This window comes from Cottoperca gobio, chromosome 1, assembly GCF_900634415.1.
Source record: "Cottoperca gobio chromosome 1, fCotGob3.1, whole genome shotgun sequence".
NCBI classification, from domain to species: domain Eukaryota; kingdom Metazoa; phylum Chordata; class Actinopteri; order Perciformes; family Bovichtidae; genus Cottoperca; species Cottoperca gobio.
Genome location: NC_041355.1, coordinates 19825812 through 19842610, shown reverse-complemented (window position 1 = coordinate 19842610; position 16799 = coordinate 19825812). Strand labels below are relative to the sequence as shown.

The window sequence follows — 16799 nt, the reverse complement described above, 5'->3', positions numbered from 1 at the left end:
AATCAAATAGCAAATAATCCAAATAAATAAATATTATGTAGCAAATAAATGAAATAATAACAAATCATAGAGATAGAAATTTTATTTAAAAATCAAGCCTCTTCATGTTGCTAATGCACAATAATTAAATACAAAATACATATACATTTTAATTATTAAAACGAAACAATTAACAAATAATTGCTAATAAATCAAAGCATTTCTGGCACTCAAGAATAGTTTCAACGTCAACCCTGTTTATGCTGCGAATGCATTAAAAACAATACTAAACGAAAAAAAATTTGATTCAATGAATCAGTTGCAACAGGCTTTTATAAAAGTACAACATTCTAAAATGTAACTGGAAATAAAATTAATAATTATTTTAATAATTAAAGAAAAACTGTACATTTTGTGGCACTTTGGAATTCCTCCTGGTGTCCAGGGTCTCGCCTCCTCCTTGTATGGACCTGGACCTGGAGCTCCTCTTTCAGAGTCAAGCTCTTCTGTCAATCAATACATACTGTACATGTTATCCATCACATATAATCCATTTATGTCCATTATTTGATTGACATATGGATGGAAATCAAAGTATTATGTTAATTATTGTAGGTGGCTGTGAGCAGGAGGCAGAAACTTTATAATGTATATTTGCGGATGTTAATTTGAATGCAGTATGAACCACCTAATATTCACCTTCCCATGTCCTCTCCGTCCATCGCTTCCCGTTCTTTTCTAGACAAATGGTCAACAATCCCCACACCAATACAGTCTCCCAGGACATTAAGAACCATGTTACCGCGATCTCTGAAAGACACAAAGAGGAGGGGATATGTGCTTCTTCGCACTGTGCTGTGTGATGTCAGGTGTTCACTGCCAACACACGTGTTAAACTCACAGCAGCCATTCTAAAACCAACAAAAGGGAAGTGTCCCTTGCAGGAATCCCAATGGCGGTCAAAATGAAGAAAGTGGTGACTGTGCCTGTAGCGGGGATTCCTGCTTCTCCAACGCTGGACACTGCGACTGTCACACTGCAGAAGAAACAGAGTCAGTGAGTGGACTGTTGAAGACACACAAATATGTTGTTGTCTTTTTCATTCACCAGCTCTTAAATATCCCATATTATATAGTATATCAATGTGTGTTTGATTTCCAGTATCTCTCTCTTCCCCAGATGTTTTGGGTTTGGACAGGGGTGTCTGTTCACCAACGTACAACATGTGCCATCATGGGACATGTGAAGTGACGGCTGGAGGGTGAGAGCAGGGCACTGCTTATATCCAACTTTAACATGGAACAGTACCACATTATTGTCCCGTAGTGAGCCAGAGTTTCTTAGACATTTGAGCTAAACGCAATCATTTTGTGTTTTTAAAGGGGACAGATCATGCTTATTTCCAGGTTCATACTTTTCGTATTTTGGGTTTCTACTAGAACATGTTTACATGCTTTATTGTTCAATAAACACTTCATTTTTCTTATACTGTCTGTCTGAATATACCCGTTTATCCACCCTCTGTCTGAAATGCTCTGTTTTAGCGCCTGTCTCTTTAAAGCTCAGTCTGCTCTGATTGGTCAGTGTTTCCAGGTCTTCCATATCTACAGTATCAACAGTAATTATAAAGCACCTAGACCTGATTTATAATCAAAGAAGACATGACGTCTCACTTTTTAAAATATAGGATCTTCAAAGGCTGGCAATAAATGGTTCATACAAAGGAACTATAGTCCACAACACCAACAGAGCAACACTACAGGTGAATAGGGTAAAACAAATAACTAATAGATATCACCATGACAAACCTTTTGTATTACAAGTTTTCCAAAATGTTATGTTTAAATATGCAAATGATGCATTATCTAATGATAACTTTTGGAGAATGTTTTCTTTCCACTAGTCTGAAAGAAAACATGTTATTAAAGCAAAATAGCCAAAACTCTCAAAATTGAGCAGTACATGAAACGTTTTTCCTGTGTCTCTACTTAAATACATATACAAATAACATTTATCATTCTAACGTTACTGCTTGAACTAAATTCAGTGTTCTACTTGCGAGCGAATGAGAAAATAATATTTGATTGTGACTTACCCAAGGGTAATTAACTGGCTCCATTTCAGATTGATGTAGGAGAGTTGGGCGATGAAAACTGCCGCTGCCACTTCATAGAGGGCCGTTCCCCCCCACGTTGACATTGATCCCAATCGGCAGCATGAAGCAAGTGATTCTTTTGTCCACCTTGTTTACGTCCTCGCAACATTGGAAAGTCAGCGTGAACGCAGAGCTTGGAGACACAGCGCACCCCTTGATAGTCCTTAAATATCCATATATTCTCTAGATGTATCAAGCTAAATCCTTGCTGTGATACGATCAGGTTGAAGGGTTCATTTCAAATACTCTCACCTGCGCGAGATGAGCATGGCCCTCATCATGGCAGGCATAACCCCTTTGATGAAAGGAAAGGGGCTCCGTCTCACACACAGGAGGTAGATCAGTGGTAGGACTACCGCTCCATGGATGAGGAGCCTAAAACAGAGCAAAAACTTCTCAGTGAATATTGACCATACCAAACAAAATTACTATCAGCAAATCAATTTGCATACACAATGCAACTGCAATAGTGCAACAAGTATGGAAAAATAGAACATACCCAATAACAACCACTACCATGAACTTTCCCAGTTTGAAGACAGTCTCCCAGTCCCCAACCTCAACAACATAGCTAGCGGTCATGAACAACAGCCATAGTGGCATGAACCTGGAAAAGTAACAGTTAAAGGAATACTTTAAGGACTTGTTAATGGAAAGAAGAAGAAGTACTTTATTAACTGCTCATTGGGAATTTCCTATTTTAAAAGCAACTTAACAACTTCCATATTCCATATTTAAATAATATATCAACTACACAGAGGTTTTCTTCCAGAGCGTTGGTGCTGTTTCACCTTACCCTATCACCGATCTAACCACATGTTTGATGGCCCTGTTGACGGCGACGAGGATGTCCACAAAGAGTTTCCCCTTTTCTCCCATAGTCCTGAGGGCCAGTCCAAAAATACCAGACCAGACAATAAGGCCCAAAGTATTGAGTCCCTCAATATTTTCACCCAGCAGGCGCACTTCTTTGCTAATCTGAAACAAGATGAGGATCTCAGTGAGAATAAGGGACTGATAGCAACTTCATGTATCAGCAATTATCCAAATTCATAGAAAGGGGAAAGTGTTTACTGTTTCAAGGCCAGAAGTTTCATCAACTTCCACAACTTCAAACTCCACCTTCCGAGTCTTGTACTAAAGGTAAGAAAAGAATCTTGAATATAAAACGGTCTTCTTTATGGGCTATATATCCCAAACATGAGTAATAAAACATACCTGTTAAAAGCTTGCCCGAACCAGATTTTGTGGCACCATGTTCCTATAAAGAGTAAAGATGAAACACACACATCTACTGTCATGAAACTGATGAGTACAAATATTAGTCAGCTAAGAAATGCAAAGAAACTCTTTCTTCTCACCTTATTAGATCCAACAAGGCCTCGACTGTGGAGAAGGTTTCATCCTCTTCTTCATATAGCGTACGTCTACCAGTATATTGACCGACCCCAGGCTTGACCAACAGTACCAATATTAATCCTATAACACATAAACTAGGGGTGGACACAGGAGGGTGTATTCTATAACTGTTTCATATAGACTGAATACAACACAATACGGTAGCTAGATTGAAATATCATATTGGACTGACTGGGAATAACACTACAACAGCTAATATTAATAATCACTTCCAACTGTGTATGAAGAAATGTGCATAAATACAGTGAAAATAACTAAACTACAATCACTTAGTTAAAACTATTGGAGTCTTGTGCTGCAATAAATCCTGCATGCCTTCTTCATTAGGTAGAATATTGCGTTTTTACTAAACCTCTTTTAGAAAGGTGGTGCTGTTGAATTCTATTAGTGCTGCACAACTAATGATTATTTTCATTTTCAATTAGTCTATCTATTACATACATTATTTGTAATTTTCATCCCAGTTTGTCAAAGGTGATGTTTTTAAATGTCTTGTTTGGTGAGTCCAAAACCCAAATATATTCAGTTTAATATGAAATAAAACAGGAAATATCCAAAGTTGAAGGGATGAAAGAAATATGTTCTGCCATTTTTACATGAAAAATTACTTTAATGATTAATTCATTATAAGAAATAGTTATTATTTATTATAGTTATTAGCAATTATTTTTCTGTTGATTGACTGATCAATTAGTCGCAGCTCTAATTTCTATTAGTTTGTCCATCCGGCAAAACAAACTACATCCTCCAAAATAATCATAAAGTTGAATCAGCACCTCTCTAAAATAGTTTCAACACAAACTGAACAACATAAACTTCATGAAGGCAGTACATTAATACTTTGACTGTATTAGGTTTATCTAGATGTACCTAATAAACTGAGAACTGAGTGTATATTATATGTATTATATTTATCTTACCTGTAGCAACAGCCACCATAGTAGTTGAGAGGTGCCAGCACTCAGACTAGAAACTCCTATTACAAGTAAAAAGTGTAAAGTTGCATCACTGTAATGTCAACACAGTTACTGTCCACCTCAACAAGGACAAGTCAGCTTCAGAGTGTAAACTTAAACCTTCAGAGGATAACTTCTTAAAACATATATAACTATCAAATGTGTGTCAGCTATGTAAATTATTATTATTATGATTTTTGAATTGCTTGGTGTGTAACATGTACAACCTAATGTAATAGCTAACTGACTGAGATGTACACCTGTTGCTTACCTGTTATTACACTTGAAACAATGAGAGGAATGGTGACCAACTGAAGCAGCCGCATGAGCATCTCTCCTGGGAAGCCGATGTACTCGATGTCGAGGGTTGACAAAGGGACGAAGCTCTTCAGAATAATGCCCAAAGCAATGCCTGTGAGACAGTAACCGAAATATTAGACTATATCAAATGACTATATGTCACAGTCTGGATTTTTGTATATCCTGTTTTATTTTGAAGTGTTCACTCCCCCTTATGTCATGTCTAGTTGTACTTCCTGTCTGTGTGTTTTTCCCCTGTGATTGTTGATTGGTTCCTCCTGTGTCCATTTACTCTGCCTTGGGCTACTGCCTTTCTCGCCAGCTGTGTCTTGTTTCCTTGTTTGGTGTCTGTGTATTTAGCCCTGTTTGCCCCAGTGTGTTTTGTGGGATTGTCATTTCATGTTACGTGTTTGTTACTTGCCCATGTCTGCCTGTTCGTGTCCTACTCGTTCCCTGATTGGTTTGTGTTGTTTTATTACTTTGTATTTCTGTATGTTTAGATTTTGTCAATAAAGCTCTCTTTTGGTTAAAATCATCATCTGCGTCCTGCAATTGGGTCCTCACCTTCACCGAACCGTGACACTAAAAGCCTATTTTGTATTTGTGTATCCTAACATGCTTACAATACAATGAACTATATTTCAGACCACGTGCGCACAGGACCACGTGCGCACAGGAAGCACGCAATAATAATAGACATATCCAAACACGGGCATAACAACAACACAAAAGAACAGAACAGCCTGACCACCATGATATGATTTTACATATAACAATTAAACAAAGACAAAAGCAGAATACGTCAGTCAAAGAAATATCCATCAAACTGCAAAGCATATTTCCCTTTCTTCACTCTGTCAATCAGATGACACTTTATGTCCTGGGGCATGTCCGTGATGCGCCGGGATATGGTCCTGTCAGACAGCGGCACTGCTTCTAGCTCCCACGCCTGTTTATCCCCGTGCATTGTCCCACTCATAGCAATAGCAGCAGGTTTTATTAGGGTTTCCCCTATTGTGTGTGGCTTTTTTGCCTGTGCAATTAAATAGGCCACCTCATATGATGCCTTTTGAGTCGATGGCCTTTGTAACGGCGGATCTCCGCTCTCCTCTGCCTTGTCTTTGGTCGGTATTAACCAACAAAACTAGCTAGAAAACAATAGCTCATAATAGCTAGCTAAAATGTTAGCTCGCTTTAAGCTAGCTAAACTGTTTGTTAGTTAGAGCCAGTAACTAACGTTACTTCACTTCACAGAAAAACAGCGACCGGGCTTTTAACATATTTTGGCGAAACCCATTTCTGCAGACGATAGACCTCTTGGGGGGCACGGAGGAATTAACTGTCCGACTGAAGGGCAGGACGGCAAAACGAAACACTCATGACGATATGTTGCTATGGTGATGTATTGTTTACAAATAATGGAATAAAATATAAGGACCAGGACTGAATCCGCGTTGTTCCCCCAACGATCAGATACACAGCTTGGCTGGTTCCCCGATTCCCCCTCCTTAGGTAACGGATAGCTTTCCAGAAGCACCATGGTGCCGACCGAAAGTCCTTCTCCATAGCTTCTTTGAACTTCTCCCACACCCGTTGCTTTGCCTCTGCCACGGCAGAGGCTGCCGCCCTTCGAGTCCATCGGTGCCCTGCAACTGTTTCAGTCGGACAGCTTCCCTGAGTACCGGGGTCCACCACGGTGTTCGAGGGTTACCACCTCTAGAGGCACCTAAGACCTTGAACCACAGCTCCTCACCGCAGCTTCAGCAATAGAGGTTTTGAACACCGCCCACTCAGGTTCAATGCCCCCAACCTCCACAGGGATGTCTGAAAAGCTCTGCCGGAGGTGTGAGTTGAAGATCTCCTGGACAGGGGCTTCCTCCAGACGTTTCCAGTTCACCCACACTACCTGTTTAGGCTTACCAGGTCTGTCCAGAGTCTTCACCCACCCCTTGATCCAACTCCCCACCAGATGGTGATCAGTTGACAGCTCCGCCCCTCTCTTCACCCGAGTGTCCAAAACATGCGGCCTCAGATCAGATGATACGATCACAAAATCGATCATTGACCTTTGGCCTAGGGTGCTCTGGTACCACATACACTTATGAGCATCCTTATGTTCCAACATGGTGTTTGTTATGGCCATTCCATGAATAGCGCAAAACTCCAACAACAAACCAGACCGTTCAGGTTTAGATCAGGGAGGCAGTTCCTCCCAATCACGCCTCTCCAGGTGTCTCCATTGTTTCCCACGTGTGCGTTGAAGTCTCCTAGCAAGACTACGGAGTCCCCTACTGGAGCTCCCTGCAGGGCTCCATTCAGGGTCTCCAAGAAGGCCGAATACTCCGTACTGCTGGTGGGCCCACAGGATGGATGGATGGGAGGCACCACGTAGCTTCTTCGGGCTGTGCCTGACCGGGCTCCGTGGCAAACCCGGCCACCAGGCGCTCGCTGTCGGGCCCTCCCTCTGAGGCCCTCCCTCTGGGGCTGGCTCCAGACAGGGACCCCGGGGTTCCTCCGGGCAGGGTCTCTCCTTCTCTTTCCCTCTGTTTCATGAAGTAGTTTTTTAACCATTCTTAGTCTGTCCCCTCGCCTAAGACGAATTTGGCTTGGGAGGACCCTACCAGGATTACCAGACTCCAGACAACACAGCTCTCAGGTTCATAGGGACACACAAACCTCTCCACCATGGTAAGGTGATGGTTCCCGGAGAGGTGTGTACTGACAGTTGTGGCTATATCATGTCCTTCTTGTCCTGATGGTCCTGGTCTTGAATTCATCTCAGTGACAAGGTCTTCGTATGAGTCTTCCAGTGTTTCATCTTAGTGCTCTGCAGAGTCACCAGAGGCCAAAAAACCTTTCCAACTCCTTCTCCACTTTTTGGTTAACACAACGAGCCGCTGATTTATTTTCGTCATCATCAGCCTCTCACCTGGAGATAGACTGGATCAGCTCGTTGATATTTACAGAAGCCCGATTGAGGTTGTCTGAGGCAACTAAACTGGCAATTTCAGAGGTTACTGAGGTAGCCGTGGAAGTTGAAGAGACTGTCTTCTCGCTTTTCCTGCTGGAAGGATTTGATTTTGAATCCTCATAATCCTCAAACCCTGTGACAGTCTCACTAGCATCGGGGTTGGCTGTTCTCTTCTCACAATGTCTAGCTTTTCTTGAAAGGTTCGTCTTGAAAATGGCGTTGTAATTATATCTGCGACCAAATCGATCTCTTGTCCTCCTTCAGCCATTGTGGGTTGAAAAAAAACAGCTTGTAGAAATCTAAATTAATCAAGCTCATTCAAGTTCAGTTTGCTAGATCTGCATAGCCTCTGTGTATCCAATCAAAAGACATTTTGAAAGACACTGTTGATTCTGAAGGCCTAAGGGCTAATTTCTTGCACCCTGGCAACACATTATGGCTGAAATATGATTGGATAAAATCTCTAACATAAAGGCCAGCCCTTCAAATCTCGATCTGAGGCTGGAAGCAGCGCAACCAAGAGGAAAGCTATGAAATGAAGAGAATAGACTATTGGGAATAATTTAATACACATTTGTGGAAAAAATATATCAAAATTAAATTTATATTCTGATGATGTTTAGGCAAGCAGAGAAGGCCTTGCTGGCCCTGACGGCCCGCCACTGCTTAAAAGGTGTAGACAATCATTTTCCACTAACTTTTTTGAGTTAATTCACTCTTCGACTCTTCAAGCTCATAGGACAGCGCAGAGAGTGAGTGAGGGGTGCCTTGCTCAAGGGCACCATAGCAGGGCAGGAGGTGAACTGGGACCTCTCCAAGTAGCAGTCACACGCCATTTTTTTGTCGGGTCGGTGACTTGAACCATCAACCCTACAGCTCACAGTCCAAGCCCCTACTGACTGAGCCACTGCTGGACACAATAACTAATAATATAAAATATGATCCTCTAATTATTAGAGGATCATATTTTTATTTTATTTATAATAATATAATATTATATATATATAATATATATAATATAATAATAATAATAATTACCTGTAATGACTACTGTATGTTACTGTATGGTAAGCCTACTTGTGGACGAGCCATTTAAACAAGGTTAAAGCATGACATTTGGTTTCTTGAAGAAATTACCCTTATGTAACATATTCAAATATTAAGTGTATTGTAATTAGACCCTTACTTACTTAGTAAAAACACATCAGTACATGAACGCATGCTCTGTGTAGCACAGACTTAGGAGGCAGCATCTATAAAGTCAACAATGAACCACATGACACAGTTTTGATAGATTTTTTCTCGACTTTTATACTTTTTAAAACAAACAAAAAACAACAGATTAAATCAAATTTACATTAGACATACTGTATGTAATCATTGTGCACTTTAACTACTTCTTCTGATGAGTTCTGCACAGCTGTCAACGAAAGACGCAAACATAATGGGGCGTCGTGGGGGGCGGGAGCGGGGGTATGTGGGACAGAGGAGAGGACGGAAGAAGTGAGGTAGAGGAAAGAGGAGAGCGGGATGAAGAGGGGAGGAGCAAAGGACAAAAGGAAGACCTAAACGGTTTCACTCAGGGGAAAGAAAGAAAAATATACTGAATATATAGATTTATTTGATCACTTATATAAATATATTGAATCCTAAAAAAAAACAACGCAATACAAGAAACCCACAACAGCAGTAAGGAAAACAGAAAGCAAGAGGAGAGAACAGTGAGACATGAGAGGGACACAAGAGCAGAGAAAGATAGGAGGCAGTATGAGACATGGGAAGAAAAGAGAGCAGGTGGGGGAAGTTAGAGAGAGCTCAACTGTGCGTATGAACATTTATAAATATGTGAGATTAAGACACGACTGGGTGAGTGTGTGTGTGTGTGTGTGTGTGTGTGTGTGTGTGTGTGTGTGTGTGTGTGTGTGTGTGTGTGTGTGTGTGTGTGTGTGCGTGTGTGTGTGTGTGTGTGTGTGTCTCCTGGAGTGTGCGTGTGTGTGTGTGGTTGTTGTGTCTTTGTATTCTAGGTGCAGCTCACTGATAACTGAGGGCACCTGTGTGAAGATGTGGGCTGGGTCTACAGAGGTGACTCCTTCCTACTGTCTCTCAACTCCCTGACACAAGACGTAGCTTTTTGTGTTCTTATTTTATCCTTTTTGTAAATCGAGGGGATTCTGTTGTCATGTTCCTCCGTATGTTGCGATGTTTGAGCCGATAACATAGAAATATTAGAACTCCAACACAGAAAAAGTTTCAAATGACCAAATGTACCAAAAGCAAAACAAACCAACCCTTATATTTGTACAAATAACACATAATATAACAACATGACAAACCAAAGTAAATGTCACACACAAGACAAAATACAATAAGAAAATCATAAATCAGATCAATGCCTAACAAATGGACACATGTATGCTGATGAACTATGACCAGCAATGTGGCATTTTAGCACACACAATAAAATCCTAAAAAGAAATGTAATAGCTGGAATAAAAATGTTAAAAGTTAAACAAATTTAAAAATAGCAAGTTGTCCATGATGTAATTTCACATGCCTGCATCATAAGTGCAAAGTGTTGTTTCTGTGTGGGAGACACATGATCTTCCATCACGGTTGAAAATCTAAAAATCTCTCACAAATGAAAGAACAAAGAAATTAATCAGCATTTCTGCATTTCTGGTTCCCTCGTCTCGCAGACAATCTTTTTTTGAATGTGTTGTTGGTTAGATGACTGAAATAAGCTCTGTGGTTAACACAAGCTTAAGAAGAGATTAAAGAGATTTTAACGTTTTGTTCTATGTGATAAAATACATCAGTAAATTCCTCACTCCTGAATTTTGAAGCTTTTACGGGTCCTAAAGAGGGCGGTTGCTAACAAGTGGCTAAATGAGACCACTAAACGTTATCAAACACTAGTCCACTTTTAGTTTGTAAAGTGACGTAATGCGACCTAACGTTAGCTTTTCACTCCTGGTGTTTGCATTTACGCTTCAAAAATCATAACATTTCTGTTCATTTGTGGAGATTATCCTGCTGAAGAAAACGTGTAAGTATCATTAACGTTTGTTAGCCACAGAATCTTGTTTTTCTTCAATAATATAAAAATTCGAATGGGAACATTTCACTGGATTTCTGTAAAGGGAACCAGTGTGATGCTGGCTTACAAAAGTACATCATCCCTGCACCACTCTATAAAATGTCAGGTGAAGTGTTAACTATTAAAATGATCCCTGCCTCGTTGTGGGAGCGTTTGCTTTACTTCTTAGAGCGTCCCTTACGGGTGGTTACTCTTTAGCTGAATCCATCCACTTCATCGCCCCCCAAGGCTTTATTTTATTTACCTCCCTTGCTTTCTGTACGACTTGTGTAATAAAAGGACGGTTAATATAGCCTATACACCAGCACTTGTACTTTTTCTATTACTATAATAGCTACACCGGCCATACTGGAACCAACTTGTATGTGATATTATTTTGTAGATGTTGTGTAATGTAAACTGTTTACATGCCAAACACATGACTGACCATAGATTTTGTAACAAGTCGACATTTATGAGCAAGAAATCTTTCATCAATCTCAAAATAATAAATTACATTATGGCATTTAAAGAATATTAACATTTGAGTGTGTGTGTGTGTGTGTGTGTGCGTGTGTGTGTGCGTGTGCGCGTGCGCGTGCGCGTGTGTGTGTGTGTGTGTGTGTGTGCGTGGGTTTTTTGCATGTGTATATGAACATACTTTTCTGCATGAGTGACAGGTATGACGTGTTGCACCAAAACTCCACTGCTGACCTCAGGAAAGTCTGGATTCTGACGCTTCAACTGGGCTACTAGACTGAAAAACACAAAAACACAACGATAATAATAAAACATTACGATCTAAAATGTGTCTGTGTGGATTTCACGTCTCACGCTTTGGTGACCGTGAGCATCCTGGTGCCTAAACATCTTTCTGACACCTGTGAAAACAACAACTCCATGGTTATTCCATTACGACAGACAGACGCTGGCACAGCAGCAGCTCTCACCTGCATCAGACTGTGGCTCCTCTGGAAGTCTTCTTTGCACTCTTGTCTTTTCTGTCACAGAAAACACAGCAACAAGTAAGTTGGGATTTACTGAGAAATACCAAGAAATAATCACTTCATACATCTCAAACCAGAAAAACTGAATCTATTTGCTATTAGTCTCTACCTATGTGCTGCTCAAGCTCTGACCTCTGACCTGTGCTGTGTTTGGTCTGTGACTCTGTGAGGAAGCGGCTGATTCTGTCAGAGGGGATAGCGAAGGAGATCCCAGCTGTCACTTTCAGAGTGTTGATGCCTATCACCTCACCATCCTGAGAGGAACACACACACACACACACATGTACAAACATGCACAGCACACAGTAACAATTGGGATACATTTTGGCAATGCATTCAATATTAACAGGCTAAAATATAATTTTGATTACTACAAATATTATCTAAAGGAGAAGAGTGCATAGTTAAATATTGTCATATACAGGCACTGGTGCAAAATCTTGCAATCATTTTTACAAATGTTATCCTTAAATTCAGGCTGAATTGTCTTTTTTTATTTCATTCAATTATTCAATGCATTCAATTTTCTTCATGCAATAACTTTGTTTATTACGTGAGGCACCAAAATTTAAAATCAAGTCAATGTTACTGATAGAGTTCAAACTCACACATTTTCAAAGTAGTAATATAGGAGGAGAATAAGAGTAGTCGGAGTTGTTATCGTTTTATGTATTTTCAGCCCAATGTGGAAACAGAGTTTTATAATCTTGGTGTTTTGGGTCCATGTTGAGTTTCTTGATGGAGATATTTCTTACACTGCTTTTTATTTATTTTTTGTATTCTAATAAAAAAAATACTACTAACTACAAATGTGGACTCAGTAGAATGCGTCTCCCCTCCCAAACAAAGAAGAGGTGAATATCACTCTACTGTCCCTCCCGGCTCCCTTACAGTCAAGATGGCGGCAAAAATAACAAAAACAGGGATTTATTCATCTCCTATCGTGCTTAACTTTAGTGAATCATAACACATCATGTATGGAATTAATCTGCAGATTCTCTGGTTTAAACTGAGACCAAACTTTTCTGTCAGTTTTTGAGCCAAAATGTGGCCTGCAAAAGACGAATTGAGGCTTATTTTAGTGTAGCCAATAGGAGGAAACTGAAGCAGTTGCAAGACCGGTCGATGAAGAGGAGTGAGGAGTCAGCAGTCAATGACGATATAAGAAAACAGTCAATAAAATTAATTCTTAAAAGATTTGGAATCACCGCAACCACGAGGGGTCTTTGAGCATACAGTCATAAATGTGCACAAAAAATATTAGGCTGATGAATTCAGTAGTATACGAGATTAACTGCGGACAGACAGACAAACACACACACGACCTCTGACTAATCTTCAACAATCATATAACTCATCTCAACACTACTCACCAAGTTAACAAGAGGTCCTCCAGAATTTCCATACTTCTTGCAGATAAGATGAAATGTGAGACAATTACATCAATGATTTGACACATATGTAAACATCCATATGCAATAACACAATGTGTGTGTGTGTGTGTGTGTGAGTGTGTGTGTGTGTGTGTGTGTGTGTGTGTGTGTGTGTGTGTGTGTGTGTGTGTGTGTGTGTGTGTGTGTGTGTGTGAGCTCACATTAATAATAGCGTCAGTCTGGATGTAGTCCATGTCTGAGTCCATGATGCCCAGCTCCTTGCCAGTCTCTCTGAGCGGTGCTGACGATGCCGGTGGTGACGGTGTTCTGCAGGGCGAAGGGGCTGCCAATAGCAACCACAAACTCCCCCGGTCTCAGATCAGCTGAGAGGCCCAGAGAAAGCACAGGGAGCTTCTTCTGCTCCCATGTGGACACACACGGATCAAACATACCGGCACAGACAGGCGGGTCAGATGGAGACTTATTGGGCAGGTTGTAAAATGCAAAGGATAAAAGGCTAAATAAACGGGCAAAGGAGACAGACAGAGAGGGAAGTGAAGAAGAGTTTAATGCTTACAAAACTGTCCACGTATTTGAGATGTGGGTGTGAGAATACACACATCAGCGCTGTGTCTCTGAGTCACAGAGCTGGTGTTTAGGAAAGTATCTCACTAAGAATGTCTGGCAGAAAACTGTCACAGACGTGTGTCAGGATGTGGGTTACTGTGCAATAGAGCAGGATGTTTTTGTATTAGGATCAAGAAATGTCTGCAATATAAAGTTGTTTTTAACATTAACATTTGCATTAAGAGAAAAGGGTGATATTATGATCTGGACTACATGAATCTGTGATGAGTGTGTATATTCTCTCACCTGGGGATTGACCTTGATCGTGGCGATGTCTGCCTTCTTGTCTACATCTTTGACCACGGCCTCGTACGCTGTTGCCGTCGTGGAGCTGCACGCGCAGCTGGGGCCTCCCTGTCACCGTGGCAGCCGTGGTCACCACAGTGAGCGTTGGTTACAATCACGCCGGAGGGCGTCACAATGAAACCAGAGCCACTGGAGAGACACATGTGGCGACCAAACAGGGGATGTCTGGAGACGGAGTGGGAAGGAAACGCCAAAAACATTCAAATCTTATTTTGGGTCCAGTGGAAGTGCTTTTAACTTTCCATTCATCACGTTCTGTGCACTGAGAAGATTTTCCCAGAGGTGGAAAGTAACCACATTTATTCAAGTACTGTACTTTGAGGTACTTTTACTTTACTTGAGTAGTTCCATGTTATGCTGCCTTATACTTATTTTTAATGGATCACTAATTATAATCCACTGATATAATGTATATTATTCTGCATGATGAGCACTTTTAGTATATTTTGATGCCAATACTTTTGCACTTTTACTTAAGTGATAAAAAGATGCAGTACTTTTATTTGTAACAGAGTATTTCTACACTTTGGTATTACTAATTTTACTTTAATAAAATATCTGACTACTTATTCCACCTTCAGCCAAATAAAAACATTTACAATTTAAAGATTGAGGGTAAACTTCTGTGTTTGTTTGATACATTCTGCTAAGACTGCATGGTGTGTCTTTTACACAACACTCCCTTCTTATAATGAAGCTTTAGCATCTCTCTCTACACACACACACACACACACACACACACACACACACACACACACACACACACACACACACACACACACACACACACACACACACACACACACGTGCCACACCTTATGAACATTTCAATGTGGACAACAGCTGGTGCTATTTTCTCCACTACTTCAGCTATGAAGTTGAACTTGTAGCGAGGGCTGCTGGGATGGATGGAACGACCTGTACTGACATGAAGAACACACCACATTAACATAAACACACACACATCATTACTGTAGGATTAAATAACAATTTGAGATCATCAATGCTACTTGAGTTTTCTTTTAATGTAAAACATTTTTACTATCTGACATAAACTCTATTGTACACTTAGTATCAGGAGAAAGACCCATTTGTTAAAGTTGGCTGTGTATTTCCCAGTAAAGTGCAATATGCAATAGTATTTATATCCAAAGTATGTACAAAATAAAATCCTGATTAAGGCTGTAACTAGGTATTATTTTCATTATCGATTAATCTGTTACGTTTATTTATTTGAATCGATAGAATAGAAAATAGTCAATGTTGAGTTTACAATAATATGAAACAGAGAAATCCTGCTAACGAAGAAGCTACAATCAGAGAATATTAGAAATAAAAATACTAAAACGATAAATCCAATATTAAAATAGTTGCCGTTGATTTTCAGACGATTAATGGATTAATCAACTACTTATTAAAGCTTTACATATAGTGTATTGAATGCCAACCCTACTCTATCAGGTCAAATACTGTACAAACATCTCAGCACAACTAGTCTGAGTCAAGAAAAAACTATTACAGCTGTTTGATATGACACGTAACTATCCGACAGCAATATAAACACATAACTAATCACAGACACCTTTACAGTTCATCAAGGATGTTTCATGAATTGAATTGATCATTTACCCAAACCCCAAAAAGTGAAGTCCTCCACCCTCCAAGGCTGTATACCATCTGACCACCCAGAGCTGCCTTACCTGCGGCTGAAGGTGCACAAGGTCCTTTGTGCGCCTGGCTAACTGCGGGTCTCCCCTTCTGCTCAGCTTTACGGCTGACCGCTCTCATCTTACACACATTTATGTACGTTCTCCCGTCGCTTCCGCACACTTCCTGCTCCATCTTACACCGGCAGAACCCCTTGGAGCCTCGCTGCCTCCCCGCCTGCAGGCAGCCTGCACTCCAAGCCATCTCCGCAGGGCAGGTCGTTCTTGCGACCGCAGGGGTCTCCCTCGCGCGGGGAACACACCATGCAGCAGTTACATCTATCCGGGACGTATCCGCCGGCCGGACAGCTGGGGCTTGGACATGAACTCACGTCGCAGCGGGAGGCACACTTGTCAGGACGCACAGCTCCGGTGAAGTCGTGCGTAAAGAGAAACGCCGCTGCAAGTAAAAGTAACTGCATTGTGATGGATTTTGACAGAATGTTTGGGTGGATTTAATGGATTCCTTAAATCTTAATATGAAATGTCTTTTTCTAAATGTTTCTCTGTGTTCAGACCCAGATACATAGAAGTATACACTATCCACTGGCTACTTCCACAGATGTACGCTGCTGTTTGAAAGATGACGGGGTCCATGAAGCTCGTGTTCTCAGCTCTTTGTAGATTTAACTCCCGAACTGATCGAGTCATCAGTGTCTGCCTGTTTGTTATGACAGCCTGGTGACTGTACATCATTTAGTTGGGAGCCGATCATGATATGAAACTGATAATGCACACCATCTAGTGGGAACAAAGCACATAACAGCCATCTAAGAGCAGCTTTCCAGTCATACGACTTTATGGCCTATTCCTCCATCAGTAGCTATAGAGGTGGATGTAACTAAGTACATTTACAAGTACACATTTGATATACTTGTATTTAATTTAAGTATTTTCTTCTCTAGCTACTTTATACTTCTGCTC

The 16799-nt window shown here is 40.7% G+C and overlaps 2 pseudogenes; both read right to left on the bottom strand.

Annotated features, from left to right (window-relative positions):
• Window positions 1-258: 258 nt before the first annotated feature.
• On the bottom strand, window positions 259-5776 carry LOC115007797 (excitatory amino acid transporter 3-like; annotated as a pseudogene).
• A 4727-nt stretch (window positions 5777-10503) lies between these two features.
• LOC115007792 (serine protease HTRA3-like) lies at window positions 10504-16297 on the bottom strand (annotated as a pseudogene).
• Between the last annotated feature and the right edge of the window lie 502 nt (window positions 16298-16799).